This window comes from Prionailurus bengalensis, chromosome A1, assembly GCF_016509475.1.
Source record: "Prionailurus bengalensis isolate Pbe53 chromosome A1, Fcat_Pben_1.1_paternal_pri, whole genome shotgun sequence".
NCBI lineage: Eukaryota > Metazoa > Chordata > Mammalia > Carnivora > Felidae > Prionailurus > Prionailurus bengalensis.
Window position 1 is genome coordinate 181,402,672 of NC_057343.1, and position 23,388 is coordinate 181,426,059.

Sequence of the window (23,388 nt, forward strand, 5' to 3'; positions counted from 1 at the left end):
GGGCTAGTCTCCTGTGGATCAAGCCATCTGCTGGCTCCAGGTAAGGCTGCCTCTCCCCGCCCTCCGGGATTCATATCTCCTGCAGCAAAGGAGGTGGAAATGCACCATCTCCAAATCCTGGACGAGCCCCCAAGTAATGTAGCAGGATTCTCGCACAGAGAGTCATGACACCAAGGCTTTTCTTTCCAGGAAGCAACTTTATTCCTGCCGGCACCACTCAGTTGGCTTCATACCCGAAGAACTAAGCCCTGAATGCCACATGGCATGGTTTTTTATATATTTTCTTCTTTGTCTCCCATATATGGTAACACATACAAACTTGCAGTCTGATTAAGTGGTCTCACGTTGTTACAAGGTCATGAGGGATGTTGTCACATATGCACATAGATTACCTTGAGGTTTTTTGTTTTTTCTTTCCTTAGGGAAGGGACCCTACCACATTAGGGACCAGGCTTCAGGTAAAGCTGATGGGGAAAGAAAGCAATTTGTATGTCCTACTCTTTCCCAGACATTATGCAAGTCACTTTGTGTGTTATCTCATTTTATTCCTCCAGCAACCGTTTAGAATAGATCTGATCAAGGATGAAGAAAGCGAGGCTCAGAGAGGGGAAGTGACACACACGTAAGCAGAGTCGCACAACTGTTAAGTGATAAAGCCAGGATTAGAATCCTGTAGGCTGATGAAATGTGCAACCCTTTCTGAACAAAAGGCCTAATAATGTGAGTGTGTCCCACTCGATCTGAGATGCAGGCTACAGAAGGGGAGCCCGAGTCATAGCATGTGCCAGCACTCCTGGGCTCTTTGAGAGCTTCCAAAGAGGGCTGAGAAATCTCGAGGAAGCAGTCCTCTCTGTGTAGTACTGGGACTTCACACTCTCTGTCCAAAGTGTGGTACATGGTGACCCTTCCCACTCTTTGGTCCTTGTTTCAGCTGGGCCAGCACTTCTGCTGGCAGCCCCGACCTCACAGCTCCTGCGCTCAGCACTGGGCAGCACTGGTGGCAGCTGTGTTACCTCATTTCTCTGGCCTGGGATAGCAGGTTAGAAAACTGGTGAGCAAGAGTAGGATGTCTGGAGGTTCGAGGAGAGTGGAGGTCAGGAAGGGCCATATCCCTGGCTACCAGGCCCAGACAGGCCCAACAACCCTGCCTCTATTTCTATATGAGGATTGCAAGACAAGGAGAAGCTGCTGAAATGCGTAGGCTCTGAGGCACCAGGTTTCCTTCTAGTCTAGTCACCTCCAGAGAATTCTGGAGGCAGAAGACGATTCTAGTGGGAAGCGTTGAGGCCATTGCAAGATGCACCTCTCTGAATGAGAAACTGAGCATAATGAGTATCTCCCAACAGTGCCTAGGGAGAATAAATTTCCAGTTCACACACAAGCATGCATGTGTACATGCACACACACACACACTCACACACACACACACACACCAGCCAACCTAATCACTACTGTCTCTGTCTTGTGCCCTGAGACCCAATCCCAAGGACAGTATCCTTTGGGTTTCCTTTTCAGAGTCCTTGCTGGAAGCCCACCACACACCCATGGTAGCTCTGATTCCTCAGGCAGGCTCTAGCCAACCTCTTTTTTCTTTAAGTTTATTTATTTTGAGAGAGAGAGAGAGAGCGAGCAGGGAAGGGGCAGAGAGAGACGGAGAGACAGAATCCCAAGCAGGCTCCATGCTATCAGCGCACAGCCCAGTACGGGGCTTGAACTCACAAACCACAAGATTATGACCTGAGCCAAAATCAAGAGTCAGATGCTTAATCAACTGAGCCACCCAGGTGCCCCTAGACGACCTCTTGCTTTCAGTTTTAGGAAGGAATAGGCATCTGTTCCAGATTGCCCTCTGAACTCAAGGTGATACCACATTCTCTCAGTGGTTCTCAGGGAGCCTCCTGCCCTTCCTTTGAGGTATGTGTGGGCAGGGATTCCTGCTCTTGGTCACTCTCTCTCCATCATTTACATGCCTCTTTATACTCCCAAAGCAGCAATGGAACCAGATTTTTTGATCCCCATTTGGCATGTTCTGCATAACTGGTCTAGCTCCTCCCTTTAGAAATCGAGGGCTCTTAATGCCTTTTGTTCTCAGCTTTATGGGTATTTTCAATCAGAATATTAGAAGATCAAGAATGCTGTACACCCTCCACCTACCATTCTTTCTTTTTGGCACTTCTGCATATAGCGGATAGATCCCACCCCCTAAATACATGTGCACATCTGCACAGATGCATACACACACACATATCCATCTCCCATACACACACAAATACGACAAGTAGCTGAAAACAGAATCTAAGAGACCCAAGTGGTAGAGATGTTATCTCCACAAATAGCATCTGGGCCCAAAATACCTGACACGTGTCAACCTATGAAGACATCTGGTGGGCATGAAAGGTTTTGAGGCTGGGATCTACGCAGCCCCCTCCAGCTGCACTTCAATGTGTGTTCATTTCAGTATTGGACTGTAGGAGGCAGTCTGATTCCCTCATTTCTAAGTAATCAGGGGGAACCTCATAGTAGTCTGCTGATACTTAAAATAAAATCACTCCAAAAAGGATGGGTCACACCATGTACCCTGTGCCTGCGTCCCCCCAGGGGTCATCACTGTGTAATGGAGTCCTGGCATCATCTGAGTCAATAACCAGGCAAAATTAGATATTTTCAGTGAATGCCTTTCCTCTGCCAGCAATGCACAGCTCACAGCTCACAAGGGCCTTCCACACACATCACTTTATCCCAGTCTTGTGCAGAGCTCTGTGAGAAGAGAATATAACCCGTCTCTGGGAAAGATGAAGATGCCCATTTCAAGACTCCTGAGGTTCTTAATAAACCAAACTAAATACATTGGCAGAAACCCTGATTACTTTCCTCCCCTACCCCATTTCTCCCCATCGCAAACCTACCTACACTGATACGGCTCCTCCCCACCTGCAACAACGGGTAAGGATCCAAGGCACACCTGGGCTTGGGACCCCATTGCTCTGCTCCTCAGGGCAAGTGCTGTTCCCTGTTCACCCTGCCCTCCTCAAGTTGGCTGCACTCTCTCTCCCAGAGCTTCCTAGTCACCTGCTTCATTTGCAGAATGATCCAAAGTTAAGCTTAGAGAAGAGAACTAGAAGGAAGGAAGAGGAAAGGGGTGAAGGAGAAGGGAAGAAGGAAGGGGAAAGAGATGGGAGAGATGGAGTTGGCTCTCTACCTACAAGAAACAAACCCACTTGTGTTTCTTCTGACTGGCCACTTCTCCCGGACATCGCCTTAATCTCTTTCCTTCTTTTCACAGCCAAATATTTGGGAAGAAAGGTCTATACATGTCTCTACTTCTTTACTTCCTCTTTCTTTCCCAACTGGCTATAATCTGGCTTCTGTCCCCTCCTCTCCACTAAAACTGATCTAAATTCACCAAGGAGTATCTGACTGCTAAAAAAAAAAATTAAAAACAAAAATTTGTTTTCTCCAGAGCCTCTGGTTCTGCAGATGACCCCCTTCCTTTTCTTGAGACTTTCCTTTCCCCTGGCTCTGTGGCCCTATCTCTTCCTGAGATACACCCTCCCTCTCCCTCTCCTTTTCTTTCTTTGTCCACTAACCCTTAAATGCCAGGACCCCTCCCTACACCATCTTAATTCCTCATTCTTCATTACCACAGGGATGTGACATTCAAATCCACAATTCTAACCACCAGCCTCAGCTCCCCACTGATGATGGCCTACACCCTGCCATAATAACAATAGCTCATATGATTAACTGATACTAAGTGCCAGTGCTGTGCCAACCCACAATAATCCTCTGAAGCAACCCATTATCAGCCATATTTCACAGATGTCCAAACTTAAATAACTAGCCTGAGGTCACATGGTTATCAAGAGGGTGTTTTTTTTTTTTATTTTATTTTTTAAATTTACATTCAAATTAGTTAGCATATAGTGCAACAATGACTTCAGGAGTAGATTCCTTAATGCCCCTTCCCCATTTAGCCCACCCCCTCCCACAACCCCTCCAGTAACCCTCTGTTTGTTCTCCATATTTAAGAGTCTTCAAGAGGCTGCTTTTAAAGTCCATTCTCACTGCTGTTTCTGATTTCCAGCAACACGATAAACTAACAAAGGGCTGCTGGCTCCCTCACCACAGTCCGACCCTGGAGGAAAAATGAAAGTGATAAGGAGCTGGATGAGTCTGAGGTCCTGTCAAAACTGTGAGGAATCCCTCTGGAAAGCCAGAAGATGGTTGGGTCCCAATGGACATGGAAAACAGTGGCGTAGGGAATAGAAGGACAGCCACGTGCCAACCAGGTAACAGATTCTGAAGAGGGCCTTAGAGCTGCTCTTTCCTGCATTTCCATGGGGGCTGAGGGTGGGACTGCCTGCCAGCCAGTGCCTGGAGACAGAGGAGCAGCAGGGCACTGGCTGGGCTGGGAACCGAGAACAGCAGGTGCACACAAATGGCCTGGCTCAGGACACTCCTCCCTGCCCCACAGCCTGAGGACAAGGGGATGTCAGCCAAAGAAGACAGCTCTTGGAAAGAGCAGTGCCCAAGGGTAAGTACAGCCAGGCTCCTCAGGGACAGGGAAAGAAGCAGTGGTTAGTTCCAGGCTGGAAGGCCAGGGCACTCATCTTGAGGTGTACACCCAAGCACACATACTCACATTCTTAAAACTTTGCAGAACACAACAGGGGCCAATCCTTTCAGCCCTCCACCTGGACACACATTCCCAACCAAGGCGATGAGCCCCCAAGGGGAAAGCTGGTGTGTGTGATCACAAATTAGAATAACCGAGGCGAGCAACACCACAAAAGAAAGTCAAAAGGGTAGCCAATGAATATCAGATAAAGCCCAGCTGAAGGGCCAGAACAGACAATTCAAATAAGCACAATAAATATCTTCAAAAATATAGAAGAGTTTGTAAAATGACTCAAGAACAAATACTCATGTTGAAAAATAATTAAAAAAAATTAGCAAAGCTGGTTTGCAAAATATTAACTGTTTTAATGTCAATTAAATATTAAATTAAAAACCAATGCTTTTTTTTTTTAAAAAGGAACTTTATAGATTGGTTGAATAACAGAATGCAGAAACTTATTTTATTTATTTTTACTTCTTTTTTTTTTTTTAAGAAACTGTTTATTTCCTGTCAACCTTATTTCCATTTTGTTTGCCTTTATGGGAAAATAGCTCAAGACCACTCAACGGTTGTTCCTACCCATTCAGTGGCCTGAATAAACTTGAAGAATGAATTAGTGAGACTGGAAATTCCAGTCAAGACAATCATCCAGAGGAATAACTGGGAAGAGATGAAAAAATAATAAACTATAGAAGAGAAACTATGAGACATATATGGAAGAGAGAAGCAGACCTGTCAGCATTTAGATAATAAAAATCCCAGAAGGGGTAAAAAATAAGCATAGGTAAGAAAATATTTGAAGAAACAATAACTAAAATTTTTTCCCAAGATTAGAAAGAAAGAATAGACTTTAGATTAAAAGATCTCACAGTGGGGTGGCTGGGTGGCTCAGTCAGCTAAGTGTCCAACTTTGGCTCAGGTCATGATCTTGTGGTTCGTGAGTTTGGGCCCCACGTTGGGCTCTGTGCTGACAGCTCAGAGCCTGGAGCCTTCTTTGGATTCTGTGTCTCCCTCTCTCTCTGCCCCTCCCCGGCTCACACTCTGTCTCTCTCTCAAAAATAAATAAACATTAAAAAATTTACAAAAAACATCTCATAGAGTGACAAACAGATATGTATGAATAAACCCACTCTTAGTCACGTTAAAATGATAGCTTAGGATATCAAAAACAAAGAGAAAATGCTTCCAAAGAGGAAGAAGAGATCATCTCTTAAAAGCAGACAATGGAATTCTGAAAAACATTTATTCCAATATAAGTATGTATATATACATATACATATATAAAATTTATATATCACATAATGTATAATTATATATGTAAATAATTATATATTTGTATCTCACCATTTATAAAGCACAGCTTGATTTTCACAATGTGAATACATCTGTGTAACTAACCCTCATATTAAAAGGCCCTTTTAATTGGCCCTTACCAGTCACCATTTGTACCCCACAGACAACTCCATCCTAACTGCTAACACCATGAATTAGTTTTTTTCTATTTTTGAATTTTACATAAATATATGCACACTGTATATACTAATTTGTATCTGGCGTCTTTAGCTCAACATATGTTTATGGGAGTTATGTGTTTGCATCCATGTAGCAATTGTTCATCTATTCTCACTGATAATAGAGCAGAGTTTCTCAACCTCAGCAGTGCTTATATTTTGGGCCAGATAATTCTTTTATGGGAAGACTGTCCCATGCAATGCAAGATATTTAGCAGCGTCCTCAGTCTCTACCCAGTAGATGCCAATAGCAATCCTCTTCCCTCTCCCAACAAGTTATGAGAACCAAAAAAATATCTCCAGACATTGCCAAATGTCTCCTGGGAGGCAACATCGTTTCCAGTTAGAAACATTGCTGTATTGTAGAAATATAGGAAAAGTTTATTTATCTGTACTACTGTTGATAGACATTTAGGTTGTTTTCTAATTTGGGACTATTATGAATAATACTATTATAAAGAAAAGCAGTATTTTCAAAAGTTTTAAAGGAAAAGAGCATCAAAACTAGATTTTTTAAGTTTATGTCTGTCTGTCCATCCGTCCATCCGTCCATCCATCCACCTATTTATTTTAGTAATCTCCACACCCAGCATGAGGCTCAAACTCACAACCCTATGATCAAGAATCACATGTTCTTCCAACTGAGCCAGCCAGGCACCCCTCAGAATTTTAATCTGTATAAAAAGTGCCAGTTTTATCACTCAAAACAATATTCTCTTTGGAAATATTCTTTGAAAATTCTTTTGTAGTTAGTATTCCAGCAAGAAGAGAAACAAGGGGCACCTGGGTGACTCAGTCAGTGAAGCATCCGACTCTTAATGTCAGCTCAGGTCATGATCTCATAGTTTGCAATATCAAACCCCACATTTGGCTCTGTGCTGACAACATGGAGTCTGCTTTGGATTCTCTCTCTGCTCCTTCCCTACTCATATGCTCTCTTGCTCTCGCTCTTGCTCTCTCTCTCTCTCTCAAAAAAGGAGGAGGAGGAATAAGAGGAAGAGGAGGAAAAGGAGGAGGAGGAGAATAAAGAGAGGAGAAACAAATCTATACGAATGCTACAAGCCATATGTAAAATAAAGGTGAGTAAACAGCATAGCAAAGTATGCTGTTATCTAAAATAGGAAAAACAACTTCCACTTCTGGGTAGAATGTAGGAGGTTGAAACAGGCCAACCCTGACACTAACAACTACTAAAACCTAGACAGATTACCCCCCCCCAAAAAAAAAAATCACATTTTCCAGATGTCAAGGACTTTGGAATAAGGACTGAAAGGACTAAACACCCCACAGAGGAGAGAACAGTTCACTGGAGAGCTATCAGATCAGCAGCTGATACACTCCCCTGGTGGCATTTGCCACATCGGGACATGGGTGGAGGACTGGGACTTGGCCCAGGCAGACAGCCACTACTGGGGGAAAGGGAAACCATCAAAGCTTTCTTCTATTGCTGGTGGCTAGAGTGGAAAAAACAGAAATGAGGAGCCTTCAGACACACTTGATTTTCCTGACCACAGGTTTGCGGACTCCAAAGCAGGAGGGCAGGAGGCTAAATGAGCTGGGCTAAAAGCTTCTGAAAGTCAAATAAAATCTGATGCATATGCTAATCCATAAAACAAGTCTTAATAAATGTAACAGGACTGAAATTATACAAAGTGTGTTCTCCAACCACAATGGAATTAAGTTAGAAATTATTAGCAGAAAGAAATCTCAAAATTGCTCAAATATCTGGAAATTAAACAACATATCTCTAAATAATCCGTGGGTCAAAGAAGAATTCCCAAGAGAAATTAAAAACCATCTTGAACTGAATGAAAACACAACCATAATGTCAAAATGTATGGGATGTGGTAAGGGTGCCTGGGTGGCTCAGTTGGTTAAGCATCCAACTTTCGCTCAGATCATGATCTCATAGTTCATGGGTTCAAGTCCTGTGTTGGGCTCTGTGCTGACAGCTCAGAGCCTGGAGCTTGAGCCTGCTTCAGATTCTGTGTCTCCTCTCTCTGCCCCTCCCCTGCTTGCGTTCTGTCTCTGTCTCTGTCTCTCTCTCTCAAAAATTAATGTGTTAAAAATATTTTTTAAAAATTATGGGAGGTAGCTAAAACAATGCTTAGAGGGAAATGCATACCTTCAAATACCTATATCAGAAAAGAGGAAAGACTTCAATCAATAACTTAATCTTCCACCCTAATAAACTAGAACAAGGCCAACAACACCTTAGGAAAAGGTACAAAAGATCTCTTTGCAAAAGAAGATAACCAAATGTCTGATAAAAGGTACTCAGCTCTGCTAGTCATTAGGAAAATGCAAAAAACCACAAGGTAATACAAACCAACCAGAACCAGGACAACTAAAAGAAACAGAAAAATATCATGTGCGGGTGACATTGGTGATGGGGGTCTAAACTGACACACCTACTTTGGAGATTTGGTTAGCAGTATTGACCAAAGCTGAACTATACATACCTGACGAACCAGCAGTTCCACCCCCAGTGATATACTCAACAGGAATGCCTACCTCTGCTCACCAAAAGCCATGCACTAGAATGTTTATAATAACTCTATTCATAATAGGAAAAACAAACAAACAAACAAACAGAAAACTGGAAAATACCAAATGCTCATAAAAAGTAAAATCAATCAATAAATTGTAATATGTCATATCATGAAACACTATGCAAGATACTACACAACAATGATCAGACTACAATTACATACAGCCACTGAAATTAATCATACCAAAAAAAGGGGTTAAGCATAATTAGATACAAAAACATACATGCTGTATGATTCCTTGTATATAAAATGCAAAAATTGATAGGACAAAAAATAGTAAATAAAAAAATATTTACTCTTTTAGAAGTAAGAAATTGTGATTTACCTTAGTAAGGGTATGAGGAGTGATTGGTGATAGGCATAAGGAAAATTTGAGTGTTAGTAATGTTTTGGTTTTTTATTTCGCTAGTTACACCAGTGTGTTCATTTTCTGAAAATTCATTGAGCTGTGCCTTAATTATATGTTTGCCTTTGTATACGCATATAATATTTCAATTAAAAATTTCAAAAAATCATGCAGTAAGTGATTCAGACAGGATTCAAACCCAGCCAGTCAGATTTAAGAGAATGAATCCTAAATCTCAATTCTAGATTCAAGGTTACACCATTCTCGAGAATGGTTGAAGAAAAAAATCTAAGTATATCCCTACGTTAGTCAGGGTTCTCTGAGGAACAACAATAGGATGTGTTTGGAGAGACAGAAAGAGGGAGAGAGCAATTTTTTGTTTAAGAAATTGGCTCCTGCAGTTGTTGGGGGCTGCCAAGTCCAAACTCTGCAGGGAAGGCCAGCAGGCTGGAGACTGAGGGAAGAGATAATGTTTGGGCTCAAGTCTGAAGGTAGTCTAGAGGCAGAATTCCCTCTCCTTCAGAGGACCTCTGACATTTTTCTCCTAAGGCATTCAGCTGATTGGATGAGACCCACCCACACTATATAGTCTAATCTGCTTTACACAAAGCCTATTGATTTAAATGCTAACCTGTAAAAAATGCCTTCACAGAAACATTTAGACTGGCTTTTGACCAAATATCTGGGTACTGAAGTCTGGCTAAGTTGACACATGAAATTAACCATAGCAATCTCTAACAATTCAAAATGAAAATTCTAGACAAAGTCTAGAGACAAAAGAGTGCAGACAAAAGAGAAAAGAGTTGTCGAGTGGAGACAAAAGAGAAAAAATAAGGGATGTGAAAACATGCTAATATTTTTGTCTTGTTCAGGAGGAAAATAGTGACAGTATTATGTTTAAGACATTATTAGGGAGGATAACTACAAATATTTGTCTTAATTCGTTAAAAATAGAATGCATGGGGCACCTGTGTGGCTCAGTCGGTTAAGCGTCCGACATCGGCTCAGGTCATGATCTCGCGGTCCATGAGTTCAAGCCCCGCGTCGGGCTCTGTGCTGACAGCTCAGAGCCTGGAGCCTGTTTCAGATTCTGTGTCTCCCTCTCTCTCTGACCTTCCCCCATTCATGCTCTGTCTCTCTCTGTCTCAATTTTTAAAAAAATAAATAAATAAATAAAATAAAAATAGAATGCATGTATTTCAAGCCAACAGAACAAAATTCAATTTAATGAAAGGAAGGAAACGAAAAAAAAGAATAAAATATAAAATGTAGCAAACATAAAATAAGAATAATTCATATATAATATGAATCTTAGTTTCTTTTTTTTTTTTATAAATTTTTATTATTTTTTTATTTTTTATTTTTTTCACCGTTTATTTATTTTTGGGACAGAGAGAGACAGAGCATGAACGGGGGAGGGGCAGAGAGAGAGGGAGACGCAGAATCGGAAACAGGCTCCAGGCTCCGAGCCATCAGCCCAGAGCCTGACGCGGGGCTCGAACTCACGGACCGCGAGATCGTGACCTGGCTGAAGTCGGACGCTTAACCGACTGCGCCACCCAGGCGCCCCTGAATCTTAGTTTCAACAAAAGTAAACTCACTGCTCAAGAGACTATTAGATTCTATTTTTGAAATATCTATATCAAATATATTTCTTGTAAGTTACTAGTAGAATTTAAGTCTACAAACAGCTAAGCAAATTTTGAAAAAGAAGAACCAAGAAAGACTATCCATATTACTAGTTGTTAAGGCATATTTTAAACCACAGTAAGTCATCAATGCATTGATATAAAGGATCAAATAAACCAACGGACAGAATTAAGAGCTCAGAAATAGACCCAGGTATACATAGCAATTTGTTAGATAATAATAAATGGACATGGATGGATTTTCTTGGAGATGATGTTGGAAAAACCAGTTTACCATATGTGAAAAATAAAGTTGGATCTCTACTTCAGACCATACACAATGGTGAATTACAAAAAAGTAAAGGCATAAATATAAAAAGTAAAATTATAAAGTTAATAGAAACTCCTATCTGTGTGACCTGTGAGAAAGAACCTGTTGACACTCTAAAAGCAGACATTACACAGAGGAAAATATTACATTTGACTACACCAAAATTAGAGATTTCAGGGGCACCTGGGTGGCACCTGAGCATCTAACCTCAGCTCAGGTTATGATCTCATGGTTCTTGGGTTTGAGGCCATGTTGGACTCTGTGCTGACAGTTCAGAGCCTGAAGCCTGCTTCAGATTCTGTGTCTCCCTCTCTGCCCCTCCCCCATTCATGGTCTGTCTCTCTCTTTCTCTCTCTACCTCTCTCTCTCAAAAATAAATAAATATTAAAAAAAACTTTTTTTAATTAGAGATTTCATAAACAAAATACAGATGAAAAATTGGGAAAAGATACCTGCAATATTTAAAGTTGGTAAGAGATTAATATCTACAACACTCAAAAATTCCTTCAAAATCAACAAGAAAAGAACTGGAAACCCAGTAGAAGAATGAGCAAATGATATACACTTAAATTTACCGAGGAGGAAACGTGAGTGGCTAATAAGCAAAAAAAGAAAAGGATAAAGGCCTAGGAGCTCCTGGGTGGCTCAGTGGGTTAAGCGTTTCAAAATTCTTGGTTTCTGTTCAGGTCATGATCTCATGGTCTGTGAGATGGTATCCCACTTCATGTGCTGTCAGCACAGAGCCTACTTGGGATTCTCTCTCTCCCTCTCTATCTCCCTGCCTCTTCCCTGCCCACCCCCCCCACAAGAGCCCTCTCCCTCTCAAAATAAATAAACGTGAAAAAAAAGTTTTAAAAAAAGAAAAAGTTAAGAAAAAGCCTAATTTACTAGTAAAAAGCGAATTACAAACTGTCATTAGATATCCCATCAAATTAGTAAAAATTTAAAAGTCAGGAAATACCAAGTGTTGGCAAGGATATGGGAAAACACCAACCAATCCTCTTGCACTGCTGATGGGAGAGAATAACAGAACAGCTAAACTGGAAAGCAATCTGCCAGAGTTTTCATACTTGACCAATTCTCTAAGATACATGTTTTTTGTGTGCTATGAACTGAGGGGGAGGTGATTGCACATAGCCATACGTCTGTCTATCTGATTCCCACTGAGGCTTAAATTCATCATGATCTAATGTAACTCATCATCTTGCTCTACCCTCTCACTCCACTCCTCCTCTGTTTCTTGCATTAAAGTCCCTGCCAGGTTAATATTATCACCATCTACTTAGTCACCTAAAGAAGGTAACTTGAGTCAACTTGTACTGTTCCCACTCCCTGTGACTTTGGTCAGTTCTCCCATTTAATGATTCCACCTCTAAAGTGGTCTTGAATCCCTCCATTTGTGTCCATCCTCACTGCCACAAATGTAATACAAAATCTGGTTACTCCCCTTTTAAGTAACTAAAGTAGCCTCAGTCCTGCATCTTCCCCTTTCCTCTTCTATTCACAGTGCATACCAGCAGCTAGAGTGACCGTTCTAAAATATAAATGGGTTCACAGAACTCTCTCCTTAACAGTCCTTCACCATTTCCCAAAGTTCAAGTCCTTTAAGCTGTAAAGCACATCTTCACCATCTGCCTTCTGCCTCTCTCCAGCCTCAATGCTTTCCGCTCTTCCACATTCAACCCATGACCCTGAAACACCAACCTGGTGACACCATACTCTGTTCTTGCCTGGGAAGCTCCAGGGTTGGCCAATTACAAGGAAATTTGATTATAGAAATAATTATAATAGATTATCAAAATAAATGTCTATTTTTTACTGTATATATTTTTGTAACTTTGTATTTTTATATCATTACAATCTTAGAGAAAATTTGCATGAACAATACAAAGAACTGCATACCCTTTACCCAGATTTATCAGTTATTTATATTTAGCCCCATTTGCTTTGTCTTCATAATTCTCTCTGTATTTTTTTCATGTCATTTTTTCTGAACTATTTGAAAGGACGTATGTTGGAGACATCATGGCCCTTTATCCCTACATATCTCAGAGTATATTTTCTAATAAGGACATCGTCTTACACAATCGTGTACAGTTATCAAAATCAGGGAATTTAACATTGATACGATACTATTATCTAATCTACAGATCTATAGTCCATTTTCAAATTTTATCAATTGTCCTAAAAACATCTTTTTTTAAAAAAATGTGTATTTATTTTTGAGAGAGAGTGAGAGCCAGGGAGGGGAGAGAGGGGCAGGGGATAGAGGATCCAAAGCAGGCTCTGTGCCGACAGCAGAGAGCTGGATGTGGGGCTCAAACTCACAAACCATGAGATCATGACCTGAGCTGAAGTCGATGCCTAAGGACTGAGCCACCCAGGTGCCCTGTCCTAAAAACATCTTAACGTTTTGCCTGTTTGGAACCCAATCCAGAGCCACACATCTAGTTCTTATGTCTCTTTGATCACCTTTACTCAGCCTTTTATGGTCTTTCTTGACTTTGACGTATTTGAATTGTTCAGGCCAGTTATTTTGTAGAACATCCCCCAACTTGTGTTTATCTTGTGTTTCCTTATGAAGAGATTGGCATTTTACATTTTTGGCAAAATACCACTGCAGGGACATGGTATCCCTTCTCAGTGCATCCTATCAGGAGGTACAGCTTGATCCAGTATTGGTGATGTCAACTTTATCATTTGATTAAGTGACAACTGTCAGGTCTCTACACTTTAAAGTAAGTTTTTAGCCATTTTATTTTTGCTTTAAACATAAATATGCACTCATTCACCGATCTTTTCATTCAGGCCAAGGACTTTTCTTTGAGTATCGGTCTGCTAACTGGATCTTTAAGCCATTTCCAATGCATTTCCTAGAATGCATTGTCTAAAACTTCCGATTTCAATTTCTTTAAAGAAGAGCAATAACTGGGGTGTCTGGGTGGCTCAGTCAGTTAAGTGTCTGACTCTTGATTTAGGCTCAGGTCATGATCTCATGGTTCATGAGTTTGAGCCCCAAGGTGGGCTCTGCACTGACAGCACGGAGCCTCCTTTGATTCTCTCTCTCCCCCTCTCTCTCTGCCCCTCCTCTACAATTTCTCAATCTCTCTCAAAATAAATAAACTTAAAAAAAAAAAAGAACAAGAACTTAAAGCCACTGTCAAAGCAATCTGAGTGCTGAATTATTCTAGAGTTTGCATTTTCTCAGTCTTTTACTTTTTTTTTAATGTTTTATTTATTTTTGAGACAAGGACAGACAGAGCATGAACAGGGGAGGGTTAGAGAGAGGGCAACACAGAATCTGAAACAGGCTCCAGGCTCTGTGCTGACAGCTCAGCTGTGCTGGGTGGCTCAGTCGGTCAAGCGGTCGACGCGGGGCTCGAACCCACAGACCGCGAGATCATGACCTGAGCTGAAGTCAGCCGCTTAACGGACTGAGCCAGCCAGGCGCCCCTTCCCAGTCTTTTACTTAAGCAAATTGACTTCATCCATTTTTTCCCAAAGTTTTCAACCTGGTTTTCCTGGTAACAACTCTCTTTTCATACTTAAGTTCATTGGTAGGTACAACTTTTAACTAATTTATATAATTCTAATAGCAAGTGCAACTGGCATAAGCAGGTTTGGGAACAAATGCAACTGACTGATAGTGGTAATTAGCACACAAGTCAACTGATGGAAATAAAAACTATGGGTTTTATTTACTCCTATGTATGAGCATTTAGAATGCTGTGAGCATTTGTCAATATATTTTTCAGGCAGAATGGATAGTGTGGATTAATCTAGCAATGCAATTAAGTAGAAGTCAGTTAACAGAGCTTTTGCTAGAAATTAAACCTCCCAAATTGACAGACATGAGTTTTCAGATTGAAAAATCCCACCAAGCACCCAGAAAAATAAATTTAATCCATCATTGAGAAATGTCACTGTGCTGAAATAAGGAGAAAACCCTAGAAGAATCCAGAGAGGAAAAAAACAATATTCACCTACAAAGCAAAGAAAGTTGTAATTGCACCAGATTTTTCAATAAGCTTCAAAATTCTGATGGAAAATCATTTTCAGTCGACATTTATATACAAAGATAAACGATGAACCAAGTATGAGGGAAGCCCAGCTACATAATCAGTTATGCAAGATCTCCCAAGCAATCTTTCTTATGGAGGTAGTGGAGAATATATAAGGAACACAGTAACACAAGGGAAGACGCCGAATCCAGGAAACAGAGGGCCCAACCCACAAGTGTGGGCAGGTATCAGCTGTCCAGATGAGAGAAGAAAGATGTAAGGAAGCAGAAGAGATGTCTCTGGTAGGGGGAGAGAGGAGAGGAGAAACAAAGTATTGAAAGGAGTACCCGATGTCTCTGAACATTTAGAAATATTATTGATAGGCATTTGACAGATTTTAGCAGCAATGGGAATAAAGAGCAATAAGTACTTTGAAAACTAAGCAAGTGACAAATACTGAAGGACCGCATCAACTAGAAAAAAAACAGCAGTTGTATAAAAAACAAGAAACAAAAAAGTATCAGAGCATAACTTTTGGCTGAACAAAGAACAGTATTTATACAGAATAATACAAACTCTGCCTATTGACTTAAAAACTGATGTAGAAGTAGAATGTAAGCTTTATGAGAACTGAAACCCGGGTGCCTGGCTGGCTCAGTCAGTGGAGCATGCGACTCTTGATCTTGGGGCTTTTCGAGCCCCATGTTGTGTGCAGAGATTACTTAAAAATAAAATCTTAAAAGAAAAAAAGAACTGAAACCTCATCCTAGTCACTATTATATCCTAGTATTTAGGACAGTGTTTGGTACATTGGAAATGTTTAAATGATGTATCTTGTTTTTTAATGATAGTATTTAGAGCTCAAAATTTTAAGTGAAGGCTAACAGAGTTTTGTTTTTTGTTTCGCTTTGTTTTGTTTTGTTTTAAAGATCTCTAATGCGAGACTTCCTGGGGCCATACAGAAAACTAGCTGGTGGTGTGAAGTCTGCCATTCTCCCAGGCACCTCATCCATGTAAAAACGTGTTCTCACAGACCGTCCCCACTCATCAGTGTCCCATCTTCGTGTCCCAGCCCTGGATATTCACAGCTGGTGGTCACACTGCGCTCATGCTGCACCCATTAGACTGATACATTGGATCTGAAGCTATGTCAGTCACTCTTGGTGGGGCAAATTTGTTGTTCCAAATGAATTTAGCCTATGTTAACAGACAAGAAAAGTTTCTGATGGATTCTGCCCCTTCCCCCCCAATCTGCATAGTTTGGTTCTACAAGTGTTTATTTTCTACACAATTGTAGATCTCTGATCACTAACAACATACAACATAATTTTTCCCAATGTTTATCCTTGTTCCCCCTCTGATTATCAACATAATGAATAAAGATTGCAGAAACCTTGGAAGAAGAAAAAGAAGTAAAATTAAAGTAAAAATAATGTAAAGAAGTAATCCTTCCATACACTATATGTTAACTAAATGGAATTTAAATAAAAACTTGAGGTAGGGGGAAGAGGTAATCCTTCCAAATAACCAGAGATAACACTATTAAACATTTTTTTTCTGAGCCCCTTTTTTTTCTTCTCGACATTCAGATTTTACTATTGTAAATATTATTTCATGCTTAGTTTATTAACCATCAGAAATAAGCATTTCTCCAATCATTAAAAACAAACCTTATAAGCAATATGAAAGATTGTTTCAAACTTATTGCCCTTAAAAGAGCATTTTAGCTGCTAGGAAAACCCCTTTTTATAAAAATGGTAAGGGAACAGAATATTTCCTCAAAGTGCTGGTCCGTGGGAGGAAGTCCATGTGATACACTGGGGTGAGGCTTTACCACCTGGGGCTCCACACTCAGGCTTTGATTCTAATACTAGTGTGCCTCTTACTAGCCAATGACCTTGGAAGTTTCCTTATCTGTAAAATGGGGATAATGATATCTCCCTCACAGAGTTATTAGAAAGATTAAAAGAAATATGGCGTGTCAAGTGCTTAGCACCACACCTAGAAAAGAGTAAGGACCCAATGAATACCAACTGCCATCAGCCTCCTCCCTTCCATCGTCATCCTAATTAAGGGTTAAGACAAGCAGACACTCCTAAAGCTTGGTTCCATCTCCTGTGGTTAAAATAGCATCTCAGAGCTTGTTGTCTTTGCTTATTTGATCCTGAATATTTCTGTTCCAATTAATACTTAGTTTCCTTTTGAATGCTGTAGCATTTTGCCTTCCAAAGCCAGCGTTTAATTAATGCTTTCACCCATTCTGTGCCTTACCCTCTTATCCTTGAGAAATGTTAAAAATCTAACTGCCAGCTTTGGCCGCAAGCCACATGTGAGAAAATAAACGCATGGGCTAAACATTCTTTGTTGTAAAATGAAAAGAAGAAAGAGAACTGAGTAAGTTCTGAGTGAACCATAACCTGGGCTGTATGCTTTTTCCACCAAAATTCTGCAGTGCAGGTATTTTACTCCTTCTTGGCAGATCAGAGAGGGAAAGCAAATTGCCCACAGTCACAGAGCTAGGAAGTGGCAGATTTAGAAATGGGAGCGAATTCTCTCAGATTTCAAAGATCTGGCATCTTCCACACTATCATGCCACCTCTAGAATGTACACTGCCCAAAAAAGTTCAGAAAATACTCCACCATCAATAATAGTTGATATTTACTAGGCAGTCACTAGATGCCCAGTGCTCAATCTATTTCATGCAGGATCTCATTTAAGCCTTATGTCGGCATCATGAAGTAAAAACAGGTATCATCCTTGAAGAGGAAAAGTGAGGCTCAGAGAACTGAAGCCACATGCTTGAGGCCATGCTGCTATGAAGAGTCATTGCTGGGACTCTAACCCAGGTCCATGTGACTCCTGGGAGCAGGCTCTGAACCACCACACCCTCCTCCTTCCCTGTCATCCTTCCCTCTCTTGCCCATTCATAACATCTGGTTGAAAAAAGGGAAATCAATTCTTATACCCCAAGTTCTTCATATTGATTCTCTAACTCAGTTCGTAATTAGCGAACATGGTGTGAACATCCCAGGAACCAAGGGGAGACAAAGACAAAGTCCTTTGTAACAGGATTCCTGTTGTGTCCATAATTATCCAACTATGAGATCCCAGAAAGCAAACCTGGCTCCACAGTCACACTTTGCTAGGTCTCTTCATTGTCCCTGTGCCAAAAGCCATCTCAGTAGAGACAATATCAAGCATTACAATGAGTTAAAATATCTCCAAGTCTGAAACTGTTTTCCAAAGAAATTGGGCCAAAGGCCAAACTTCGATCTTCTCTCTCCTGAGGCTGAGGATCTGATTCCCCTGAGACAGTTTTCTGAAAAGAACAACAGACTGTGCTCCTTGATCAAAGAAGAGGCCAAGGACTGACAGGGGAGGATGTAACAGGCAGGTTGCCAGGATGGGGTCAACTCTATGATCCTGTGAGGGCTCCAGAATGCCCTGGGGACATCAGGCTACAATAGGACTCCTATTGAGACCATATTCTTACTTAGCTTTTTGTCACCTTGTCTTGCTTCCTCATTCCCCTTTTCCTTTTTTGCTCCCTCAAAGAATTATTTTTTTTAATTATTATTATTTTTTTAAATGTTTATTTATTTTTGAGAGAGGGAGAGACGACACAGTGTGAGCTGGGGAGGGGCAGAGACAGGGAGACACAGAATCCGAAGCAGGCTCCAGGCTCTGAGCTATCAGCACAGAGCCCGATGCGGGGCTCGAACCCATGAACTGTGAGATCATGACCTGAGCCGAAGTCGGACGCTTAACCGACTGAGCCACCCAGGCACCCCCCCCTTTTTTTTTTTAATTTTTTTTTAATGTTTATTTATTTTTGAGATCAAAAAATTATTTAAACAATAAACCCCATCTCAGGTTCTGCTTGTAAGGAAACCAGTCCAAAACAGTGGGTACCAGAAAGAGTCCTAAGAAACAAATGCATGCCACAGCAATGCCATTGCTAAGACCTCCACCTACAAAGAAGAGGCAGTGGTGAAGTTGAAGGGAACACCAGATAGTACAATCCCTCTGGCATCTGAAAGGTCTGGGGCAAATGCTAACCAAACAGACCATGGGATTGGGTGGTTCTTGCTAAGTTCTTCAATGTGTTGAAGAAAGAAGATGACAGATTCATTGATAAACAATTCCAGAGGGCCTATTTGGCAATAATTTAAAGAGATACTTACCTCCCACAGCTTGTGGGCTACCAGAGCTGAAGAGCAGGCACAGGACTGCACTCTAAGAATGGCAGAACTTCAAAGAATGCCAAGTGCATCCCTTTACACCAAAGACAAGGCCCTGACAGGGAAAGAGGGGACACTGATCCTTGGGAGAGGCTATCTGTAGAGATAAACCAAGAGAGTCCTGAATCCTGTGGACCTGCTGAAGTGTCCCTGTTCCCTTACTGGAAGATAAACACTCTACCTTGCTTAAAAATGAGTCAGGTGCTTTATAAAACAATATCTTCCCTCCTATAGATTTGTCCCACCTCCACTCCTGGCCACCAGACTGATCATGGGGGTAAAACCTTAGCATGCACCAACTCAGAAAATGCTAGGCCTACTGAGGAAAGAAAGGGATTATATATCAGATCTGGCCCATGTGCATAAACCAAACTGAGGGAGAATGTCTGTGGAGGATTCCAAGGGTGATAGATCAAAGCAGGTAAGATATAAGCTCGATAAGGTAGTTTGTTGATGTGAAGGGGTCCTCTCTCCAGTGTCACAGGATGGCCCGAGGGGTTGGTTCTAATATGCTGGTGGGAGGCTCTTGAAAGACTAGGAAAAGCAATGAGCCAAACTGAACAATGCAGAGATGCCACAGCTGCCATTGCAAACTGGAGGGGAGGTCTGATGAGCTCAGAGAAGTAGGCATGCTAGAATGGGCCTACCATATAAGACAGGAAAACCCACCAGCCAACCATGCTCCTTGGGAAAGCCTGGAGGACTCCCCCTTTACCAATGAGATCAGAAAGTATTAGTGAGGTTGGCAACAGTACCCCAAGAAGCTCCATCGTGGCTGTCCTTTATAGGAGATGCTGTAACAGAACTGTGTTCCCCAGGAAAAATAAAAAAGTGAAATTCCAGAATAGCAAAGACAAATGGAAGCACTCAACCATATGAAACAAGATGGGTACAATTACCATAAAAGGCAACAAGGGTGGAATAGTGGCCAGGGCTCCTGGACCTGCAGGCATCTAGATAGCTGGTTCATCGAATATAGTAATGTTGGGAGCAAATTAAGATAGTTACCTAGGGTATACACAATCAGAAGAGATCAAGAATGGAAGAAGCACAGAATGAGATCAGAGATACTCACAAGTATAAGATCAAGGCAATCACACAGGGTCCAATGCTCAGAAGGGCCTCTTGCTTGGAGTTTAATGCTCTGCACTTGCCATCTTGAACTTCTTAATAATTTTATCTTTGAATCTGCTTTGTAGGGGAAGTCCTATTAAATTAAGACAGTAAAGATGAACAGAGACTTGAGAGTCTTGGTTCACAGGTAGTGCCACTTCCCAGCACCTCTCTGCCTCCTCTACTTCCTAACACCCTTCATTCTCCCCCACCTCTCCCTCCCTGCTCTGTCCAGTGATGGTAAAAGCCCTCTGCCCTTGGCAGGGGCCTGAGTGCACACATTAGGAAAGGTGGGGTTGGGCAAAATGGTAGCTGTCCCTTCTTCTGGCTGGCAATGCCATGGCACATTTGGCAAGCATTGTGGCAAGAACAAGCCTCTCACCTATCCCCCATGCAGGTAACTGTATGTCCCAGAATGGAGGTTGAAATAAGCTTAGGGTCTCCTTCCACTGTGGGTTGGAGTGGGTAGCCTGTGGGAAGGGGAGGTTCCTGGCTCAAATTTCTCAGCCAAGATGCATCATGGCAGGTGCTGGTGTATCTTTCTGCCTTGCACACCCTCCCTTCCAATCTTCCTGGGTCTGGCTTGTGTTTGTGTCTTCTGACGAGGCACCTTCTGGGGATGAACCACAGAAATACAAATTAACGTAATTTTGGTGATATTTGCCTTTCAAATTGGCATTGCACAAAATGAAGATAAATGGTAAAATTCATGCTAATAGTTAAAATTTTTCATTTTCCTTTACTTAGAACCACATTAAATAGCAAATAAAAATACCATGGCAAGTTGAATAAAAATGGTAGAAAGAAGAAAAAGGTTTTATATGTTATTATCTCTCTTTTTTTTTTTTTTTTTAAATTTGAGAGAGTGTGCACAAGCAGTGGAGGGGGGCAGAGGGAGAGAAACACAGAATCTTAAGCAGGATACGTGCTCAGCATGGAGCTTGACATGGGGCTTAATCCCATGACCCTGGGAACATGACTTGAGTCAAAATCAAGAGTAGGATGCTCAACCGACTGAGCCACCTAGGCTCATACTAAATATATGTTAGTATCTGGACCTAAAAAATTATGTAACCAGTCCTGCTCACTCCCCATCTCCTGAGAGCACTGCCCCCCATAAATCACTTGAACAGGGTCCCTATCCTTCTCCCACCCAGCTATTAGAAAACCTAACATAAGATACATGGCAATTTATCCAGAAAAGAAGAAAATAGAATTCCGCCAAAAAACATGGGAGCAGTAAGAAATAGGCATTGTGTCCTGTAGCAAGAGCAGAACTGAGTTCTCCTCAACTGTCACACTTTCTCTTCCTCCCAAACTCACCCTGAGTTCCTCTCTAAAACCAGTAGACAGGGTTATCTCTGGGGTTCCCCCAGCACCTTTGTTCATTTACTCCACAGGCAGGGGTTGAGCACCTAATAATAACACCTATCAGACAAGTGCTTACCATGCCTTGTGGCCAATCCACAGGTCAACTCTAGGCAGCAGGTAATACGATCCCCATGTTAGAGACAGGATACAACCTCACTGGCATGGGGTCACTTGCCCAAGATCACTCATCAAACAAGTGACAGACTCAGGATTAGACTGCAGGCATCTGCTTTTCATCACCAGATTACTTATCCTCTGTCTGCCCTATGCTAGTACTGGAGCTAGAGAGGTGAGCAAGACACAGTCCTTACAAAAGCACATCTTTTTAGTGAAATATTGGCTTATTTATACATATTGCAGGCTTAATGATATTTACAAACAATTTGCATCTAATCAGAAAGTCCCAAAATAGAAAGGGGGCTCAAAGTAAGTCTAAATATGTCTCCCCTTCACTAGCCAGCTAGCCTTCCCAGGAGGGGCAGTATGGCCTCCTGGAATCAGACAGCTCTAGTGATGGGATGCTCACTCCCACACTGGAAATTTCCACCTATTTTCTCCAGTAATCACCATTGGAAAGAACATACTTACCATCTATTCCTCTGTAACTACTTCTCTTTGGTCTAGCTCTACTCCTGAGAGCACAAACTAGAAAAGACAAGCAACAGCCCCAACCAGCAACAGCCCCTCACACAGGGGTGAACACTGCTGGTCTCCCTATGACTTCTATAGGATATGGTTTCCCAACCCCCCTCACATCTTGGCTGCCTTGTCCACTCACTCCAGTTCCATAAAGGCAGACTCTCTCGATTCCAAGTGTCAAAAAGCAAAATCAACCTGATTAAAAAAACAGAGAAACTGGAAGAACTGCATTTATTGGCTCAAGTAACTGAAAATGGAAGCCTGACAAGATGGAGGAACTGGAATGATATATGAGCATGGAGTCTCTTGCCTTGTGTACTCCACTCTGCAGTAAGCTCTCTCTAGAGGGTTGAAGCAGAAGAAGCAGGCTTACATCCCCAGAGCTTAGCATCCCTGAGGGGGAAAGAAGGCCAATAAAAGCACTAAGGTTGAGCCTCATTGGTCCAGCTTTGGATTGTATTGCCAACCTTGAACCAATCACTGTGGCCAGAGGAATGGAACATGCTAATTGCTAGGCTTACCTAGAGGCTTACCTGGACCTGGAACAGGGATAAGAGTGGGAGAAGGTTAGTTTCCCAAAGGAAAAAAAAAAAGTCAAGTTACTTTTATAAGACATGAGAATGAATATTCAGCAGGCACAACCCACAGATGCCTTCCAAACACCCACAGCCAAAAGCATGACACCATGTGGTCTGACAAGCCCCGTGATGGCAAGATTCTAATTCTTTCTGTCCTGCCCAAGGGAGAAAGATGGTTTCTGGGGCTCCAATGGGAACTGTGACTTGGACTCATGTTCAATTTTTTTCCTTTTTCCTCTCTTTTCATTTCTTCTTTATCCAACCCACTAACACAGACCCAGACTCCTTCCTGTTGAATCCAGAGGCAGAGAGAAAGACACATGGTATACTAAGGGACCTGGATTCCTTTGGCCTCCCAGAACCTGAGAAGACTACCAATCCCAAAGACACTCCTTCCAGGGGAAAGACAACCCAGGACTAGTGGGATTATCTTGAGGCACTCAGGGGAACTGATGGAG

General features: G+C 41.7%; 1 long non-coding RNA gene across 3 annotated transcripts in view; it reads right to left on the bottom strand.

Annotated features, from left to right (window-relative positions):
- Positions 1-3,600: 3,600 nt before the first annotated feature.
- The window catches only part of LOC122492714, a 38,227-nt gene continuing 18,439 nt past the window's right edge, over positions 3,601-23,388 (bottom strand). The window contains exons 3-7 of one of the 3 annotated variants that reach the window (XR_006299744.1): positions 20,725-20,955; positions 20,305-20,436; positions 19,173-19,326; positions 4,643-4,740; positions 3,999-4,135 (exon numbers count right to left, since the gene is read on the bottom strand). This is a non-coding gene — a long non-coding RNA (uncharacterized LOC122492714). Of the gene's footprint in view, positions 4,136-4,642; positions 4,741-19,172; positions 19,327-20,304; positions 20,437-20,724; positions 20,956-23,388 lie in introns of all 3 variants that reach the window. The other 2 variants (XR_006299742.1, XR_006299741.1) reach the window with 2 other exon arrangements.